This window comes from Rhipicephalus microplus, chromosome 6 (assembly GCF_043290135.1).
Source record: "Rhipicephalus microplus isolate Deutch F79 chromosome 6, USDA_Rmic, whole genome shotgun sequence".
NCBI classification, from domain to species: Eukaryota; Metazoa; Arthropoda; class Arachnida; order Ixodida; family Ixodidae; genus Rhipicephalus; species Rhipicephalus microplus.
Window position 1 is genome coordinate 164,085,442 of NC_134705.1, and position 20,555 is coordinate 164,105,996.

A 20,555-nucleotide genomic window follows, 5' to 3' on the forward strand; every position below is an offset into this window, starting at 1 on the left:
GATACGGCTTGCTAGGGATTGGCTCCTCACAAGTTAGCTTGACATCGTGTTCGATCACCGTCGTGTTTCCGGGACGGTCCGAACACACGTCTTCAATCTTGAAAACAATCTTTCTCGGGTACTCCTTTTGGACTTCACTTAACCTAGGCTTCAGGTTCAACTGCTCCAAGATTGCCTCCGATTCCCTTTCGATTACCTCACTAGAACTAAAAATTTCTGCTCCCTCTTCCTCTGAAGCATTCAAAAGCAGATTTACGACTGCTTTCAAGTTACTGTGGTAAATTTTGTTCGGCCGCCTTCCTAATTTCACTTCATAATTCGTATCGGTAAGCTTAGATATTACTTTGGCGGGCCCTTCCCAATGAATGTCAAGCTTGTTCCTTTTGAACGGCCGCAGCAGCAATACCTGACTTCCTACTTCAAAAGCGCGCTTCTTCACCGATTTGTCGTTGTACTCCTTCGACAACACTTGTGCAGCTTTCATGTGGCTTTTGACTAGCGCTTCAATCGAGAGGTCCTCACGCTGCTCTCGAATGAGCGTTTCTCGATCAACCCTCGACAGCTCACTCCAACTTTCCGCTACAGGCGAGAGCGTTGCACTCCCCTCGCTCTGACTCAATGGCGCCATGTCGTCTCCCCCTGATACGGAAACCGCGCCGGTCGCTTCGGCGACGGGCCGCTCGAGTGACGGCTCAAATGACTCACACAGAGAATCTTGCGTCTGAGGTTCCGTCGACTCGCCGCCAAAGTCACACAGATCTGCTGATTTTGAACTTGTTTCCCCACATAGAACAAGATCAAGCTCCCACAAAAGCTTCCGCGCTTGCGATCGCGTGAGGGCCATGTACGCTAAGTTGGGGAGGAACGAGTTACCCTGCTCTTTGAGAAGCTGCTCTGAGTTGTTAGAGAAAAGATAAAGAAAACTATCGGGAAGCGCGGCAGACACAGCCGCTTCGGTGCGAAGCTTACCGAACGGGCCTTCAATGACAACCGTAGCGATTGGTAAGCAAGCACTCTGCTCCTCGGCGACTTGCCTGATCCACGCGCACTTTCCTGTAAAGTCATCCGGAGACACCAATGAAGGATGGACAACATCCATGGTTGCCGCTGAGTCACGAAGTGCTCGACACGTTTGCCCATTCACACTAATTTCTTGGATATACGGCTCCAACAACTGCATGTTCTTTTCCGATTCTCGGATTGTTGCAAAAGCAAACTTTTGCTTACAGTTTATCGCGATGTGCCCTTCCTTTTTGCAATTGTAGCAGATTAGCGGCTTCCGTGATTCAAACGCCCGTGTGGTATCAGTGCGTTGTTTAGAAACCTCACTCGATTTCTCCGCTTCCGTTTGCCCTTCCCTTACAGTGTCCTTCGTAAGAGACGGGTCCTTCTTGAAATTACGGTGCGGAGCGGGTTTCTGTTGATCAGGTTTCCTTGAAAAGCCCTCTTTCCATTCATTGTTTTCAACGCGCACTGCCCTGCTATGCAACTTTCGGCGAGTATAATACTCCTCAGCTAACTCTGCTGCCTTGTTTAGCTGTACTTCACCAAGTTTGTCCTGCAGCCAAAGTTTGACATCCTCCTCGATGCAGCGGTAGAATTGCTCCAATGCAGCGCATTCCACCACTTTATTGCGGTCGTCATAAACACCTTCGCCCTTGAGCCATTCAATTAAATCGGCTTTAAGACGAAACGCGAAGTCAACGTGTGACTCATTCCCCTTTTTAGCATACCGGAACCTCTGCCTGAAAGCCTCGGGTGACAACTTATAACGTCTCAAGAGCACTTCCTTAACCTCGTCATAGCTCTCAAACTCTTCATTCGACAAGCAAGTTATCGCGTCGGACACTTCGCCGGGAAAAAGAGCTAACAGGTTCTGCGGCCAAAGAGACCGCTCCAAAGCATTTCGCTCACAGACGTGTTCAAACTTGACGAGATACTTCGCCATGTCCTCGCCTACTACGAACGGTGGCAATTGGTCCCGAATTCTATAACCGCTGACCTGAATCGTCGGAGAAGCTACGCTAGGCGCCTGCGAACACTGTAGAATTGCCAGTTCTATTCGTTTCAACTCGAGGCGCTCCTGCCTCTCGGCCTCCTCGCGCTCGCGACGTTCGCGCCTTTCAGCTTCTTCACGTTCGCGAACTTCTCGCCTTCCAGCTTCTTCACGTTCGCGAGCTTCTACTTCTCGCCTTTCAGCCTCCTCGCGGCGTGCTTTGATATCCGCCCAGGCCTCATCGACTTCCTCAGCCGACACTCCTTCATTCCTCATGATCTCAAGGATCGCTTTCTTTCGTTTCGCACGGCCCAAAGTAATGCCGAGTTCTTCACAAATTTCGATGAGTTCCTTAACTGTAAGGTTCTCCATCGTTCACACTAGCCTCTTGCTGTTTGCCCCTGTTAAGAATTTACTTGCCGTACCCACTATAAGTCAACTAGCAAGACGCGCAAGCAATTTTTAACATTCCCGTGTTTACCCCCTCCGCATTAACTTTGGTTTCAAAGCGCTTCGACTTGGCTTGAAACGATCAAAGCTCACTCTAATGCTTCACACAGCCCTTCTCTAAACTACTATAACCTGTGCTAGTGTAGTCTAGTGAACTGAGGGGAAAAAATCAGGCACTCACCGCATCGATGTCGCGGACGCCGGCAGATCCCGCTGCTGCCAACCACTGTTGCGAGGCGCGCCTCCGACGACGTTACGAAGGTGGCTACGAATCTCACCGCTGCAACCACTGTTTCGAAAGACGGCGACGCGAACACGGTCCTGAAGGCGCCACTGCTTCGAACTCCGCCGGGAAGGTCACCAGCCTTTTGGTAGCGTAGGTTTCTCAGCTCGCGACTGCTTCTGCGCAGAGCTGATAGACGAGCGGACGAGACGACGGTGAGTTAAACAAGGTTTATGTACAATATATACAGAGGCGTTACGAATTCGGCACTGGGGCCGACAGAGACTCGGAGAGCCGAGCTCTCCTCTCTAACACACAGGCCTGCTCTCAAATGGGTCTGCTCTCAAATAGGTTTGCTAACACATAGCTCAACTCTCTATCACATAGCTCTCTTCTCTGACACACAGCTTAACTGCGACACACATGTCTGCTCTCCAACACGTCTGCTCTCACATGGGAGTGCTGCGACACACATGTCTGCTCTCCAACAGAGCTGCTACTCGCGACGCGCCGCATGGCTTCTTTTATATGCACCGGGTGGATTCTTTCTCATCGAATCTGGAGAGGCTGCGCTGCAGGTGGCTGCACCCAAGGACGAGTGACGTCGCAAGCATTGCGTCAGTCCCGCCAGACAGGAAGACGCCGGTTGTTTACTCGACGGGCTCGCGGGCTGAGGTGACTGACTGCACGTGTGCGCCAGAAAGGCGCCGTCGCGTGTTGACGCCGTTGAGTTGTTCATCGCGTCAGGCGGGCTCGCGTGGTGGCCTTGACACAGATTTCCTTTTTCCGAGGCATGGACGTTCGCTGCGGACTCGCAGGCATAACAATAGTTGATGTGGCTCATGAGGAACACACTAAACCGATTCTGACCCTTAATGGTGTCAAAAAGGGGGCGGACACCCTAAGCACATACTTTGAGCACCCTATTCGCGTCTCAGCACCCTACAAGCGGAACCAAAAGGGTGAACACATCAAAAGGGTGGAAAGTAGGGTGCAACAAAAAATGGATGCTGATGAGCACCCATTAGGGTGCACAGTCGCCGACAAAGCTTTGTGAGTAACGTGGTGATAGAGCATAACCAACAGCTTTTGAGGTCTACTGGTTAGACATCAATGGTCTCATTAATGGACCCACCACAGTAACGGATATCTGAATAGCGATAGCGCCCGGCTGAACGTAAGTACTGCACTGGTTCTTGCATTCTTGCTGCCTTTTTCTCGTCGCCTCACGGCCGGCGCTGACCAAGCTATGCACTACAAGCTCACTATCCAATGGCGGAGTACGCAGCTTGTAGAGCTACAACAGGACTGTGACTTACACATATAGAGCTCTCGGCCTCGTTTGCGCCTAAAATTGAAAACAAAGCTTCGTCCATGTCATTATATATAAATCATACATTTGTTAATGCAAAGAAATACAAACCAACAAGACCGTGGTAGATAAAATAGTTTTTGTGTTGTGCAAATATTTGTTAATCTTACAGTGTATCAGTTGACACGTGTTACCAATTTTTATGGCGGGCTATAGACTTTAACGTTCTATTATTATAACATTAAAGAAACATTTTCTTGATTTTCTTCATAGAAATATTCTTCAAAGCAAGTTAAAATGAGCCTTGACTAAAACCATTTCCTAAAGAAAATTCACTAAAGACAGCTAAAAGAATGTTTGCCAACTAGTACGCTTATTTTGTTGTGACAAATTTTGCTTGCTGCCTGTACTTTGTACTAATATACAACCGTTTCAACACTGTTTTTAACAGCCAGCTTAACCACTCAACCAATGTACAGATGTTAACAAGGTATCAGTATAAGAAATACACAAGCAAGCAAATGTTTCAAATTTCGCGCGCTCTTTCACATTTCAAATTTCGCGCAAATACGTGTTCTGTCATATTTTATTTTCAAAAATAAAAAATATTCTTTGCAAGACGTACTAGCGTATCTCCTATTTTCACTACTTTTTATTATAAATTTAAGCAGAAACAATCTATTTGCTTATCATATAAAAGATTTTGTGCGCAAATGCGGATCGGTGATGTCAGAAGGACAGAAATGGCGGAATCTTCCTGGAGGCCGCAATGGCCGTGTGCCGAGCGTTTAAAGTCGATTTTTTATGTTGTTCAAAGTGTGCTTGCGCTGTCTTTCGTGTTCTGTCGGTGCTGCTTGTTACGAAGATGCACTATACACAAGAGAGGACCGGCTGCTTCGTACCGTCGAGCGCTCGCCAAACTAAAAAGGTAGGTGGATGTTTCTGCTGTCGACGCTTTGTTTTTTGCTTCTCCGGCCAAGGCCAAGGCGTGCCCGATCGGCTCTCGGCTCCTCCCGTGGACGATCGTGTCCTCGGCTCCTCCCGCGGTTAACACCGAAAGCGCTATAGTATAATAACGTTGTGAACTAATGTTTTCCTAGCTGGTAGACGATAAGTGAGTTTTTATTAACGTAGCGAGCCTGCTGGCGTGTCTGATTTCATTAGGCTCAAGTCTAAGCTCAGGGTCGTTACGCGCGGATGAATTTTTTCTTTGGGGAAGGAGGTTGAAGCAATGTGCGCTGTGCGGCTGTGAGCCGGCGGGCGATGCTCTCCACGCTATGAATCACTATATGTTGTCAATGCCGTCGGACGCCGTTCGGGGACTGCGCCTGGAAGTCTGTGTGTCGCGTGCGTTGGAGTATTCCGGTGATTCACGTCGAATTGGATCTTTGCGCATTTAATTTAGAAGAATGGACAAGAATTACGCGGTATCCGTGTTGGTATTTACGCGGCCTGTTTCGTTTTCTGTGCCAAAGAAGTATATGAAGAAAGATTTATATGTTACGCGTCCTCTTTTCAACAGCTACATGATCAGTAAATGTGTGTGACTACTATAAGGTAGATGTGTTTTCGTGTGTGACCAAATGTGTTCGCATCCACCGGGCACGTATAATATTAAATTACCATGATATTCAGCTTAATTAAGTGTGCGTAAACTTGACACAGCGTGCTGTAGGTGCGGTTCTGAAAGCGTGCAATTACGCCTGGGCCTACTCATTTTGTCTATGAGTGGCCGAATAGCCGTACCTTAGCTGTGCAAGCGCTAGGTTGAGCACTAGTTCACTCGTTCGAGTGCAATTTTGGTGGTACTGCTTGTTTCCCCCTGTTCACCTATCATTGCATTGTTCTGGCTTTTAAGAATTGTGGGCGCTGCAGCGCGCTTTGGAGTTAAAATTTTGCCGAATACCTTTACGTTTACAAACATTCTAAAACGAAGTTCTACCACAACTTCCATTGACACTTTTGAATACAAGTGTAACGCTTTATCCGATATCATAAATTCTTTATGACCTCGCTGCAGATTTACAAGTGACCTGTGATATGTGCAGTGTATGAATACCTAATTTATTGCTCAAAACACAATAAGGTTATACATCACAGTTTGCGTGCCTAAGGCGTGCATATGTTGCTGCTGACATGCAAACTTAGACATTGTATTTATCTAAGAATGAACAAATCTAAACTGCCGTTTTTGAAGATGTACGCATCAGACCAATTGAATAATATCAAAAATAATGTTCACCAAGTGATTGTTGTTTATTGGCCTGCACCGACGTCACTAAAACCACCTTGTTGGTACTTAGACCACATGGTAGGATGCTAGATTCATGACGTCGTATTGAATGTTATTGTCACATGATTTGCAAGGTAAATTGTTATTAGTATACAGAGGCCAATAACATTGTGGCCTCATCGTTATCATAATGAAACAGGTTAGGCAATATGTGATTCTGCTGCCTTTACGTCATGTTGGAAAACCATTACGTTATGTAGCTATCTGCAGTGTCTGAGATCCTGGTTGCCAGTCAATATTGCAGAAGCTTGCCTGCTTTATTGTGATGGCATGGGGTTCAAGATTGATGTTTTGTCTTAGCGTTTCCACTTTTTCCCGCTATGGTCATTAGACAGCTTGTGCTGTTTGATTAGAAGTGAGGAGTACTGCCTTTTTAGCCAACCAGAACAATTTAGATCAATGATCACTATGAATCAGCAAACAATATTCATTTAGTGAACTCAACTTCAGGCAAATTATAAACGTCCGAATGTTAGCCGTTTGAAGGAAGCTCCATTCGTTGTACTCATGAGAATAAATGGTAGAGAAGGAAAGGCAGGGAGGTTAGCCAGACCTGCAAAGCCGGTCTGTCACCCTACACGGGGGAACAGGGAGATTGAAGTCCCGTCGCAGTGTTCTAGTCGCTAAGGTACTCGGTTTCTGACCCGAAGGTCGCAGGATGATATTCCGGCCTTGCTGGCTGCTTTTTCAATGAAGGTGAAAATGCTGTAGGCCTGTGTTCTTAGATTTAGGTGCACGTTAAAGAACCCCAGGTGGTCGAAATTTCTGGAGCCCTCCACTACCTTGGTTAAAAATTAATGTGTCAGTATTGCTTTAATTTTATGCTTTATCTGCAGTGGATGCATATGCGCATACTGACATGTTTATGCAGTGGTATTGCAATTTTACGTAATAAAATATTTATATGGTGCATATTCCATGGCATTCACCTAAGAAACACATCACATGGGTATCGTACCTACAGAAGTGCAAATGTGCCTTTATGGATGCACTCGTGCATATATTTGGTCATCTTCAAGAACACAATTTATTGATTGCAGGCAACAACATTATTCACGCATGCTTATCTCTTAATTACGCACAGTCAATGCTGCTAAAAAGGGGTGTCTTCATCTAAGAGTTCTAACTTCATCTTCGTGCATGAGCGAGCTATAAAGGTGAATGAAAATTCATATGTATGACATCGACATGAAAAGCTCTGCAACAGCATGTTTTTCGTTGTATTTATACTGCAGCATGCTCTTTTTGTATTGCTCAGTTGCGTGCCACTAAATATATGTTGGCCATGCGTTTCTAGCCATTCACTGCAATTTGGCAAGCAGCGCATGCAGTCTAGACAAACCTCACCAAAATAATTTTTTTGCACCGATGCAGAAATTCTTCGGCACGGTCTGTCATTTCGTGTGAGTGAGGCTGCTCAAGGAAAGTTTCTGACAAGGTCAAGGAGCCCAAGCACCAGCGAACTCTGAACCATTGTTCCAAGCATCAGCTCTGTTCACCCTGCTCATGCGCTGTGCCTCACCAAGCTACTGGACGCTGCCTACTTATATGAAGTGCGCTCCATATTCCGCTCAGTTTGGCAGCAGTGTGTGTGGTCTTCACAGTGCTTGCCAAAATAATTTTTGCACAGGTGAGAAACTTATTTCTTGCTTTAATTGTGTTAGTATTACTGCATGCACTCCTGCCAAGCAAGAGTACTAATGTTCCCTGTGAATTGTTTGTCATGGAAAGCAGAGGATTTCAAGCACAAAATTCATGCTGAACTTTGGAACTTCAAGTAGTGTGGAACGAAGGTGGTGACAGTGTAAACGCGTTCTCTTTAGAAATAAAGGCTTTGTATAGAGAGCCTGTCGCACCTTGAAACAGGCAAAAAAAACTTCCAGGTGAAAATAAGCAACTTCAGATGAAAATTGAAGAATTTACACTGTATTCAAGGTTGAACTATCTGACATCAAAGGCGTTCAGATGAGGGTTTTCTTTTGACGCTGTCCGAAATTTTTGTACGATGATGGAAAAACTATTACTCGTGATGATACACTGCAGACAGAGTAGGAACAAACAAGCCTTGTTTGAAAAAAAAAGTAGTGCATTATGAACGATGTTACAAATGAAATGTTCTGGATAAGACAAAAAACTTACGTCTGTCTACAGTGACCTTTCGTTTTAGATCAAGTAGTCCTATTTATGTCAACAAACACTTGACAAGACAAGGTAAGCAGTTAGTGAGAGAACGAATGCAAAAAAAAAACAATTAGGATGGAGGTTAATTTGGATGCAAGGCACGAAATTTATAAAAAAAAAATTGGAAACATTAGCAATTTTAAAGACTGCCTTCTTAGAAGATCTGGCAAAACGCTGTGTTGATGACTTCAGAGCCACACTTTTCTTGAGCTTGCAATGTCAGTAAACTATGACGGACATGGCAGAATTTTGTTACCTAGGTAGTGAAAAATTGATACCTATATAGTGAAAAAGGCCAACAGCTATCTTCAATGCGTTTACCTTAAATGCTCTTAGCATTATAAATAAGGTTAGTAGCCTGTGTCTCTATTTCGGTGACATGTCGGTAAAATTTGATGCCATTCTTTTGAAATAATCTTTGTATTTTTCGTGCGATATAGCCCACCAAAAATACCAGGGTATAATTATCATGGCATTGTGTAGTTCATGAAATTGGGAAGAGGAATAGCTATGTACTTCAAAAGTTAATTTTTGGCCGATGTCAATGGACTTCCGTGTGTTAAGCCCTGTGTTGAGTGTCTAGTAGTACGACTTGGGGGTTTTGTTTTGCAGCTATCAGCACGCCTCCATTAGGTCATAAGTAGGAATTCTTTGAGTTTCTGGAAACTAGGTAACTTGATTTTTCGGTCACAGATGCACAGTTGATTTTTCGCTCACAACCAACGGGGCAGACACCGGCGGCGGGTTTTCTGCGACACGAGCTCTTCAGCGCTATCATGTTATAAGGCTGACATAGGCAGCATTGACCAAATGAATGCAAAGAATAACGTAAAGGTTCCTAGCAGGAATCGAAACCTAGTATTCTACTTGGCAATTAAGTATTCTCCCACAGAGCCATTCCCGGCCTCGGTTATACTTTACAAATAGTCTCCAATGTTTGTGTAACATCAACTGTCGTTGCAGTACTGGCTATCAAATTTTATAACTATTACATATGCACTCCTATGATGCAGCTGTGAAGTCGAATCAAAGTCAATTGTAGTCAGGCACCATCCTGTGAAGTATTTGTGTAGCAGTGTTGAGGGCTACCATTGCCACAGGTCCCGTTAATTAGGGAGGCGATCGACGGGCTAATTCCAAGGGCCGAAGTATCAGCCCTCGGAACCGCACCGCGACAGTGTGGACAATTTAGAAGTGGTCCTATTTGGCGCGCCAGCGGGCGCCGGCTGTGGCCCAAAGAACAAGTCAGAGCCGAGAGTTGATAAACAAAACAAAATTATATTCTCAATAATGGCAGATCAAAAACAATACACAAGTATGCTCACTCCACAATAGATGAGTACAATATGTCACCAATCAAACAACGTACTACACAGTACAATCAGCCACACTCGAAACAACAGACACTGACAACAATACGCATTACAATGCAGTCGCATGCATTGAACAACCAAGACACCTAAAGACTACAGAAATAGAAAACCTATTCGGTCCAAAGTTCTTGGAACAAAAGTTTGGATGATACTCTTCCGAGAATTTCTCATTCAAAGTCCAGCGTTGTTGTCGTTCCGCTGCCTCGAAGTTTCTCTTCCAGGAAACCTCTGTCGTTCCGCTGTCCCCAAAGTTTCTCTTCCAGGAAACCTCACGTCTTCACTTGGCCCCCGAAGTTTCTCTTCCAGGAAACCTCGCGTCTTCAATTGGTCACTCTCCAAGCTTCAAACTTCTTCGCCGAAAACACGTCGGCTTCACACACGCAGCTGTTGCCACGCGTCTTCGCTCGATAGCGGTAGACACACGCTCTTGCCTGTAGCTCGAGCCTTCACCCCTCAGGTGGAAATCCTCTTCTTCTCCTTCTTTGACCCTACGGACAAAACCTTCGCCGACTACACGGCGGAATCCCTACGCGCTCTGGCGCTAACTTCCGTCTTCTCCGGATCTCTCATCTCGGCTGCTCGATTAAATACCTTCCGCGGAGATTCCAGAAAGTTCTCATCATTTCGTCGGCGCGATGCGCAGCGAAGGCTGGGGGAAAGGGCGAGACGGTTCGAAGGCCGTCCGTGACGGATGACTCAACCCGGCATCACCACTCCCCTTTCCATCTAGAACATTTGAGGGCTTGCTCGGGCGTCGTGAGAGGGGGTTCGTCGGCGAACCCATGCTTCCGAGGGGAAGAGCACGCGCGCCCGGGGAGTCCTTGGATGCTTGTTCTGTTTTTTTTTTATCGTTGACCTCGCGGCGTCACTCCGGCGTTTCGTCGCGAGAATTTGGCGGCGCGCCCTTTTTTGAGCGCTCGTTTTGTGACAACAATCCTCGCGAGTGCCAGCGCAAACACCAATGCTTCATACCAGCCTACCACTTCTCGTGTGGCTAATACCCATGTTTCTGTTAACATCGTTACGAAACAGCAAATAACTGCTAATGTTGTCAAGGGTGTAACATCTCCCCATAACAAATGAAACATATGCGGCTGTATAACATATGTGTGTGCGAGAATTTGTACATATATTGAGCTCCACTTCATAAGATCGCTCAATAAAAAAAAAATAAAATACATGTTATGCGTGTTTCACATAACATCGATTCCCAAAGTATGTGGGGTCCGCATAATTTTTAGCATCAATTTTGTAACCTAAATGCTACCATAAACAATTATTTATTGAACATGAACAGCTGGACTGCAACATACTAAGTTTTAGGTATTAGGAAAACTGAATATATTCATGACTACAGCATACCTAACAGGCAACTACTAGTATTACATACATGACAATATTGTAGAGCTAGACTAGAATATTGCTTATTGGCACTTTACAATTCTTTAAGAACCCTAATTAACTTCAGTGCCTTATTCGGTTTGTTCAAATCGGATGTGTGCAATTACTTGATGAATAGCTTTTTTACTCAAACCTAATTCATGTTTCACGTGTGCATCATGCTGAATCATTGCTCAGATATTTCTTGTATATGTATTTCCTTTCTACTATGCTGTTTGTTTTTGTATGTGAAATCTGTTGTACGTGCTATCCTCTGTAGGCCCCCAGGTACTGTCAAGTTGTTTACACAGCTTTTTGCCTGGGGGACCTCCAACAAGCATGTTTTCCGTTGAAAACAAAGCGGATTTTGATGCTGACTTCTACTTACATAGAACTAAGAACACTCCAGCATGACAAAGCATCTGGACAGTCTGTATCTTGGACAGTCTGTCTTGCGAAACTCTTGGTGATTACTTCTGTCTTTATTTTAGGCTTCCGGGTGCGGATGTGCTGTAGAGAAGGAGCGCTCTGACCGCACTTCTGTAAAAGGAACCAAAGTTGCCTGGGCAGCTGAAGATGGATTGTGCAAGTGTTTGAATGATCACATATTAATCCAACACCACTTGCATTACCTTGCCAACATTTGTGATTTTGTAATGCACAAGTTTAGAAACACACACACATATATAAAGGGAGAGCTGTAAATAAGCCTTGAGCAAGATTGTAGTGAAGGCTTTTAGCATGATGACCAAAGCATGTTATATAAGCCCACATGTTTTACCACACACCTACTTTCCTATCCATTTTCTTTTTGAATTTTCTGGGCACTGGCAACACCCTCAATAAGTGCCTTTGGACTGCTGGTGCCTCTAACTTATATTTTGTTGTTCTAAATAATTTTTTTGTCACCTATTATGCAAGGAGGAAAGTCAGAATGTTAAAAGTTAAAAAAGAAGGCTCATCACAAAAAAGATGTCTACTCATTAGAAAAAGATTTAAAAAACAGAAGATTGATCCTCACTCACAAAGATCTCACCATTACAATCGATGCAGACGGTCATAGCTCATGTTTACTATTGTCAATCTTTTTGGGTTGTATACTATGTACAATAAAATAGTGACTATTTGCATCATGTTAATTTATTTGTCATAAATTTTTGTTGGGGTCTAATATCTTGCATTCTCACATGCATAAAAGCTCACGTCTGCTACACACAATTTAAAAGAGCGCAATGTGGTAAAATTCTGCATTTAGTGCATATTATCTGTGTGTCTTTTAAAGTGAGTATGGCTTTTGAAATAATCACCAGTATTCGAAACTTGTTAATTTTTAATTTGCAAGCATGCATGTCTGCATTGTGCATGCATGTGTGCAGGAAGGGGCCTTGAATATATTACATTCATTCTGGAGCAAAAATGGGTAGCACAGGCCATATACGCACTCTGGGATCAATTTCATGATTGTTGAAACACATCTTTATTCAATAAAGCTTGCTTTAAGGTATGTATATATTTACATATTGTTTACTTCCACCTTGAACATTGCACCATGCATCCGGCACTCTGCTGAGCGCTTCTCGAGGGCACTTTGGTAACTAGTACACAAACGTACAGACAGCTGTAACTGGTGCCTCCACTTTGTTGACTGTTGGAGAATGACGGCTTCGCCAAATCGCACTTCCTTTGTGGTGAAGCTAACTTTGCTCTTGCAACAGTACAAGCTTATCTAAAATTCGACACTGTTCTTAAGAAGTGCAATAATAAGTGCAGCTTGTTCTCTCCAGAGCAGCAAAAAACAAAAACCCGAGGAACAGCACCTGGACAGGGTATAAGGCACAATTGCAGCACTTCTCGATAACAGTGCCGGATTCTCTATTTGCCTACACATAGAGAAAGCAAAACACTGCAGCTAACTTGTCAGTAGCTTCACTGCAGAGACACAGTGTTTTAAAAGACGATAATGCAAAAGCCCCACCTAGAGCTGTCACTGTGTTTCAGTGCTAGTTTCATAAGCGCCTGCGGAAGGCACTCTGTGGAGGGCCGGCCGCGTGCATGGTGCACATGTTAAGGGTGGAATGGACGACTTAGTACATGTGTTCAAGTACTAACAAACCGTATGTGGGCTGTCACTCAGCATGGTCTACAGAATATACAACAATCTGCATTTTTAGCCATCTCCAGCATCAATCCTAGATTTGGCCCACTGGCACGTCGATGTGGAGCACCCTTCCAGCACCCATTTGAAAGGGTGTGATGACATCACAGCACTTTTATTTAAAGGGTGCACTCGTTACACTTTTTAAAATTTTTGCTCTGCACCCTTTTCTTGAGGGTGCTGAGCTCTGCACCCTTTCTCAGCACCCTTTTTTGTACACCCAATAGGGAGCAAAGGGTGCTCGTCTGCAGCGACAAGCTCATTTACACCCTTAAGGGTGAGATTTTGTTAAGTGTAAAAGCGTGAAACAGTCTGCAGAGATTCTCCTCAGATAGTCGACCTGCCTGTTAGCTACTCTGTTAATTAATTTAGTCATTGCTTCGGCCTTCCTGGAAATGTGAGAAATACTGACGTCCGTTGGCCTGAATTACCATGCCTAGTATGCGAACTTGGTCCACCGTGGGGATGGATGTACCATCCGCCGTCAGGACATTGATCCCCGCGTATGCGTCTCTGCGTGCCTTTTATTTCGGGCGGTATAGAAGTAATTCTGATTTCTCTGCTGATAGCGAAAGACCGGCCTACAGTAAGAATATTTGTATCGTGTTTACCGCGTCTTGCAGTCGCTCCTTGATATGGCCGTCACTGCCGCTCGTACACTAGACGGTGATGTCGTCTGCGTAGAAGGCGTGACTGATGCCGTCGATCTGTGAGAGTTGTTGCGAAAGCGCGCATGGAGAGGTTGAACAGGAACGGAGAGATCACGGCCCCTTGGGGTGTGCCCCTTGTTCCCAGGTTGAATTCCTTCGAGCTCATCGAGTCGAGTTTGATTGTAGACGTCCTGTCATGCAAGAACGATCTAACATAGCTTTAGAAAGGCGTATCTAATCCTGATTCGCGAATCGTGTCGAGGATATGAGAGTGCTTGACGCGGTCGAATGCCTGCCTTCTCGAGGTCGAGCGCTAAAATGGCTCTAGTGTCTCTGGTGATCTTATCCATGAGCTCATAGTTGAGCATTGACATAACATCCTGCATGGAGAGGGACGAATGAAAGCCAATTTGGTTGATCGGTAGAATCTGGCGCTCCTCAACAAATTTTGTGACTTGATTGAGTATCACGTGTTCGGCCACGTTACCCACGCAGGACGTGAGCGAGATGGGACGAAGTGAACCTAGCGCTAACGGTTTACCTGACTTAGGGATAAGTATGACGGTTGCCTCGCGCCATTCAGGCGGAACGTTGCCAGTCTCCCACATTATGTTATTGCGCTCAGTCAGAACTTTTATGTCCTCCTCAGCAAAGTTCTTGAGAAGCTTATTCTTTATGGTATCCGGGCCAGGGGCTAAGCGGCAGTTGAGTTCGGAGATGACAGCCCGAACCTCGGCACAAGTGAAGGGGAATGCAAAGGAATCTTCTTCCGTATCATCCGGGGCAGGCGGGTAATCGTATGGGAAGCTGGGTTCGGTACATAGGTAACGCGTAGCTAGCTCGTCGGTAATTTGGGTGTCGGTCTTACCCGAGACTTTGAGTCTGTGTATTAGTCTGTCTATCGGGAATTGTTGAGACACTTTCGACGGTTTGTCACCTAGTAGGTGTTTCAACAGGTTCAATTTGGCCCCATTTCGCATTTTACCATCAACACACTTCGTCTCATTGCTGACGCTCTAGGTTACGGCAATGTTCCTCGATTTGACGATTAAGCTCAGCTATCTTTTTACGAAGGTTGCGATTGAGCTTTTGCGTGCACCATTTTGCGTGTAGTAATTTCTTAGCTTCGATTACGTGAGCTAGCCGGCTATCCATGCGGTCGACCTCCTGTTCGGTTTCAACGTCTTTAGTCGAACATGCAACGTCCTCTTTTATTTGTGCAAGGAGTTCTGATAGGGTTTCGTACTGAGTGTCGTCGCGTTTCCTAAGCTCACGAAAGTGATCCCAGTCTGTTATGCGAAACTGCCGCAGTTTGTGTGTAGATACGTTCATGATCGTCTGTATAATATAATAATCACTTCCCAGATTCTCACCCAGGTTAGTCCACGTGGGTTGTTCCGCGCACCTAACCATAGTAAGGTCCGGGGTGCTATCAAGCGTAACCGAGTCACCTACCCATGTAGCGGGAATGGGATCGGTTAAGAGAGTGAGTCTATATGCGTGCATTTGCGCTACCAGGGCGTTGCCCTTACGGGAAGAGCTGGGGTACCCAAAGTCGGGATGCGTGGCAATAAAGTCTGCAGCGATTATCAACATATGGTCTCCTGCAATTTTGCTCGCTCGTTGAAAGAGGCCCTGAAATGTAGTTTGTTTCTTTTTGGGTGTACTATAATTGTTGAGAATAAAGACTGACTGTTTAAGCATTGAGTTTGGAAATAAATCTATCATAATGTGTTCGTCTTTGAGATCGGGGCGGAGCTCATGGCGAACATATGCATACTTTTTTGAGATGAGCTTCGCTATCCCACGCGTCCCCGCTCGATGGTCCGCTTCAGTGTGATAGGTACGCAAAACAGGCTTGGCGGTCAGCGTTTCTTGTAATAGAATTACGGCAAGCCGATTGGCACTAGATTGAATGAATTGTTGCAAAGCTGCCTTCCGCTTGGGAAAGCTAAAGCAATTCCACTGCCGAATTGCAAGATTACTTGTGTTAACCATTGTTACTGCATAGGGATTGTCACACGAACCGCCGCGTGCTGTTCTTCTAGTATTTGTAACCGCGCGTGAAGTTCGGTGAGCTGGAGGGTGTGTGGGGTCATATCGGCAACGCGGTCTGCTGCAATGTCTGTGCGTAGGTGGGCAAGTGCCTCCATGAAATTAGACATAGTAACGGGCTCGTCCGGGGGGTCCTCGGCCGCGCGACGCTTCGCAGCGGGATTAGCGTTCGACGAGTTAGTGGAAGCGCGTACAACGGGCGGAGCGGCGGGCGTCGGCGTCTTGACAGCGCGTTCACTTGGCTGCTGCATGTTTCTAATGAGTGCTTTGAATTCTTTGTTTTTTTTGCGCAGCAGTGCTAGCTCGCGTTTGAGCTCACGAATCTCATCGTTTTTATGCTGTGGCAAGTTACCCGACCGCGCGTAACTGCGAGTCTCACCTTTACCGGTGACTCGATCGGCCCAAGTAGGCGTTGCAGTCGGGTTCTTGGTGGTGGTAGACAGGTGCTTTGTCGGTGGAGTCCGGGATTATTGCTTGGGCGTCGGCTGTTGCGTGGCCGAGTTTCCCTGGGTCTGTTGGTTGTTGTTACGCCGTCGTCTGCGGCGGCGAACGACGTCGAGCGACGTAAGGGACTTCATAGCGATTTGGGCATGTGCGGTCGCCCGTAGTGTGGACCTGGCCGCACAATGCACACTCGGGTGTCACACACTCATGGTCAGGTCCGGTGGGTTTGATACCTCAGTGTTCACAGACTTTCTCAGACGGGGTAGGGCAGACGTCTTGTCGATGCCCGACGCAGCCGCAGTTGCGACAGGTGTCGATCTGTCGCTTGTAGAGCGTGCAACGCAGCAGGAGCATGCCGCAGCGCACATAGTTGGGGACTTTAAGTCCATCGAAGAGAATGATGATGGTGGTTGTATCCTTGATTTGTTGTACTTTCATTAACGTGGGGTTATGTGATGAGACAAACCGGCGTTGTAGCTCCGAGTCTGGGAGGTCAGCGTCGACCCCTCGGACTACGCCTCGGCAGGTGGTTCCAGACGCCGCTACGTAAGCGGATACTGGATGTTCTCGCTCCATGACAATGATTCCTCGCACTTTGGCGTACGCTTCGGTCGTTTGTAGGTTCGGCGTGCTGATCACAAAGATATTCTGTGTGTCGTTAGTGCAAACAATATCTTCCTCTGCCGCCGTTGGCGGGAGTCGTGCAGCGAGTAGTAGAGCTTGCAAGAACTTAAGCTTGTTGCACCTACGTACATCCAGGCCACCTCTGGGGCGGACGATGACACGGTGGTGATCCGTTGGGAGTGGGGGGAGTCGGCTGGCGGCTGCAACCCTCATCACAGCTCCGGTTCGCCGGGCGCCGATGCGGGTGCCGGCTGGCTTGCCGGTGGTAGTAGTTGAAGACTTTGCTCGACGTCGGATTGCGTCGATCCAGCCAGGCGCACTGGCTTCCTCTTCAGTGATCGTTTCTCCATCCACCATGGCTTCAGGCATGATGACGGCGCAGGGGCGGGACGCGCCAGCACAGGGGTTCGTAGCTGTGTCGGGCCTACTCGAGGCTTAGCGAGTGAAGGCGAAACGTTGGTTGGAAAGGGAGAAAAGTGGGGTGGCCTGGGCCAAAAATTGGCATCCGGGTGTTCCCCTAAACTTAGCGAAAACGTAGGTGAAAAGTTAGGGAAGATTAAACTCAGCAGACCAGCAAGAAGTATAGCAGAAGGCAGAGCCGATGCGTAGGCGTTCGCTCATCTCGACGCCCCCTAGTGGTCTCCTGCAGGACGACGAGAAAGACGCGTATGTTTTGGAAATGACCCAGAAGAGCTCACGGCCTTGTCGGCCGTAACGTCGATGTCGACCATCGCGTGGAGTACGCGTCGAAGACGCGGGCCGAAGAAAGACTGGGTGCCAACAACGATGTCGTCGAGGCATGCACGCCGTTCGAACATGCCCGACGGAACGAAATTGGTGCTCGTGGAATAATGACAAGATCGTGAGACAACTTCGACCCAGACTTGGACTTTGACTCAGACTTGTTTTTGACCTCGACTTCCAAGGTCCTCACAACAGCTAAGACGCTTCATTGTAGCGCGTAGATGACGTCGAGTGAGAATGACGACTATTATTTTCACCTGCATCGAAAAAAGCAGCCGCCGCGACCGTAATTCGATCCCGCGACATGCGGGACAAAGAACTATACTATATATAGGTAAATAAAAAGGGGTCGAGACCAATAAACCTCAAGAGACAATCCAGCTAATTGGCAGACCGAGAACTTTCAAATGGGGCAAAGGATTGAGCTTCCATCTTGAACGAGTAAATAGAGCCATGGAAAACGAAGGTGAGTTACGAGATCAGAGCCGTTGTCTGTCGTTTTTTTCTCGGCCTTGTTATTCGTTCAAGAAACGGAGAAGAGGAAGTAATGCGAAAAAAAAAAATGTGAAAATGAACAAACAAGCATGCAAGCAAATGAAACAAGCAAAGAAACAAACAACCTAACTAACGAACTAACAAATAAATAAATAAAAGAGTGAGCAAACGAATGAAAAAACGAACGAAAAAACAAACCAATGAACAAACAACCAAGCAAACAACCATAAAATCGAACAAACAATTGAACAAGCAAACGAATGAATGGATGAACAAACAAAGCAATAAATGAGCGTGCGAACAAACGAGTGAACGAATAAATGAACGAGTGAGCAGGCAAACAAACAAGCAAAAAAACAAGCAAACAAGCAAGGAAACAAACAAAGAAACAAAAAGAGATGGACAAACAAATGAACGAACAATCTCGTTGAGGAAGAGTACTGTGACGGAGACATGCGAATAAACATCTGGAAGTGAGAAACTATGTATACTAATAACTCCATAAATCAAGTTTGCTTTTTCCAACAAGGCAGAAAAGCATCTTTCACTCATTACAGGTAGGCGATAAACGGCAATTATTTTTCTTTAGTAATAAAAAAAATTGCAGAACTATTTCAACTTGCTTATAAGCAACACCGATAGAACGCCGGCAGCGTTGTCGTTGAACGAGCGGGTCTACCTTGTTTATATGTAGCCAACATTATTAATGTTAAGGCAACATCTGGCATCGGTTTAACCGATTATTGATCAGCCATTATCTAGTCAATATGCAGCAATATTAGCGAATGCTAAGCAATGCTACTGACGTGCGATAAAATGCAGTACGCCCCGCTGGTAACCGTTCACAGATATTCAAAATCTGTGCACGTTCGTTGTGTTACAATAGATGTTACTCAGTGCAAATATAATGGGCAGAGCAAGCGCCAGCGCTCCCGTGTGCGGTAGCGAAGCCGTAGCATGGCTGTAAGCGCAGCCTCCGCACGCTGCCAGCGTTGCCATAGTAACCAACCTGACAGGGGTCACCAAGCGCCAGCGTTCCCGTGTGCGGTAGCGATACCATAGCATGACTGTGAGCGCGGCCTCTGCGCGCGTTCAGCGTTTCGATAGCAACCAACCTGACGGGGGTCAGTCAGTGTCTGAGACGCGCATGGTGAGTGCACTCGAACGAGTTGAAGTGGCGTGTCTGCTAGCAAGTCGATCAGCTCTCAGTTCATCAGTTGCCTGAAAAAGAGCGCGTGGCGAAGAACCTTCTGCAAGCCTCAGTCGGCGAGTACAGTGGATGCTGGCCGATGGACGCTGGCTTCGGTACTGCTTCTTTCGGTTGGCGTTTACTGGCACGCATAACACGCAGCACATCGAACGTTCTCGGGATAAAAGTCCCTGAAAAATAAACTAAAATAGCGCCAACCGCACCCCTTCGCCTCTACCTCCTCTCCCAGCAGCCACAGCAGCGCCTCTAGAGTGTCTACCAGGAAACTACAAATGCGAAAGCACGCGGGCGCACTGGATGTGCCACACGCTTGGGCAGCTCGGGCACTGCTGCGCCGTGCGTTTTTCATCGAGCGGCCGTGCCTCGGGTATGCTGAAAGGGTACGCCGGTGGCGTCTGTTCGGGGAGCGCGCGCTCGCTTCACAGAAGCAAAGTCTACGGCGGCCATCTTTCCGAGATTCTTCATCGCTGCCCTAGTGTGTGCTTGGCGTTGCTAGTATTCCGTATTCGGTACACTTCCTTTGCATTTCATTCGTCGCTGAACAGTTCTTTGTATCGTTAGTGTGGCGACGTTACTCGTTCGTTCGTTGGTCGATTCGAAGGAACAGAAAGCTAGCTACCCCTCGCAAAACAGGCAATGAATCGTTCTACGTTTTCAAAGCAAGCGTTTTGTGCGAAGAAGCCAACCTTTCTACTGTAGAAAAAACTACGAAAGCAACTATGAGTTTGGCACGCTCTTCTTGGACCGTCGGTACCGAAAGCTTTAAAAGGTCACCACACCAATATTTAATACAGCGCCGTGCGCAGCCGAAGGAAAGACTCAGATATACGTTGTCGGCGCGGGGCCTACCAGTTCGAGTTCACCGTCAATTGCATGAAGCGACTGCGTGGGCGAGTTAGACCATGTGATACTACTGGCAAGTGCTGACAAAATCAGCTCACATGGTCTTGCTGATTCTTTCTTCGGTCTG

At 46.5% G+C, this 20,555-nt stretch overlaps 1 long non-coding RNA gene across 1 annotated transcript; it reads left to right on the forward strand.

Moving 5' to 3' along the window:
• Positions 1-4,727: 4,727 nt before the first annotated feature.
• On the forward strand, positions 4,728-12,347 carry LOC142765630 (uncharacterized). Its single transcript, XR_012884338.1, has 3 exons — positions 4,728-4,909; positions 7,649-7,904; positions 11,700-12,347. It is a non-coding gene; the product is annotated as an uncharacterized LOC142765630 (long non-coding RNA).
• The last annotated feature ends 8,208 nt before the right edge of the window (positions 12,348-20,555 follow it).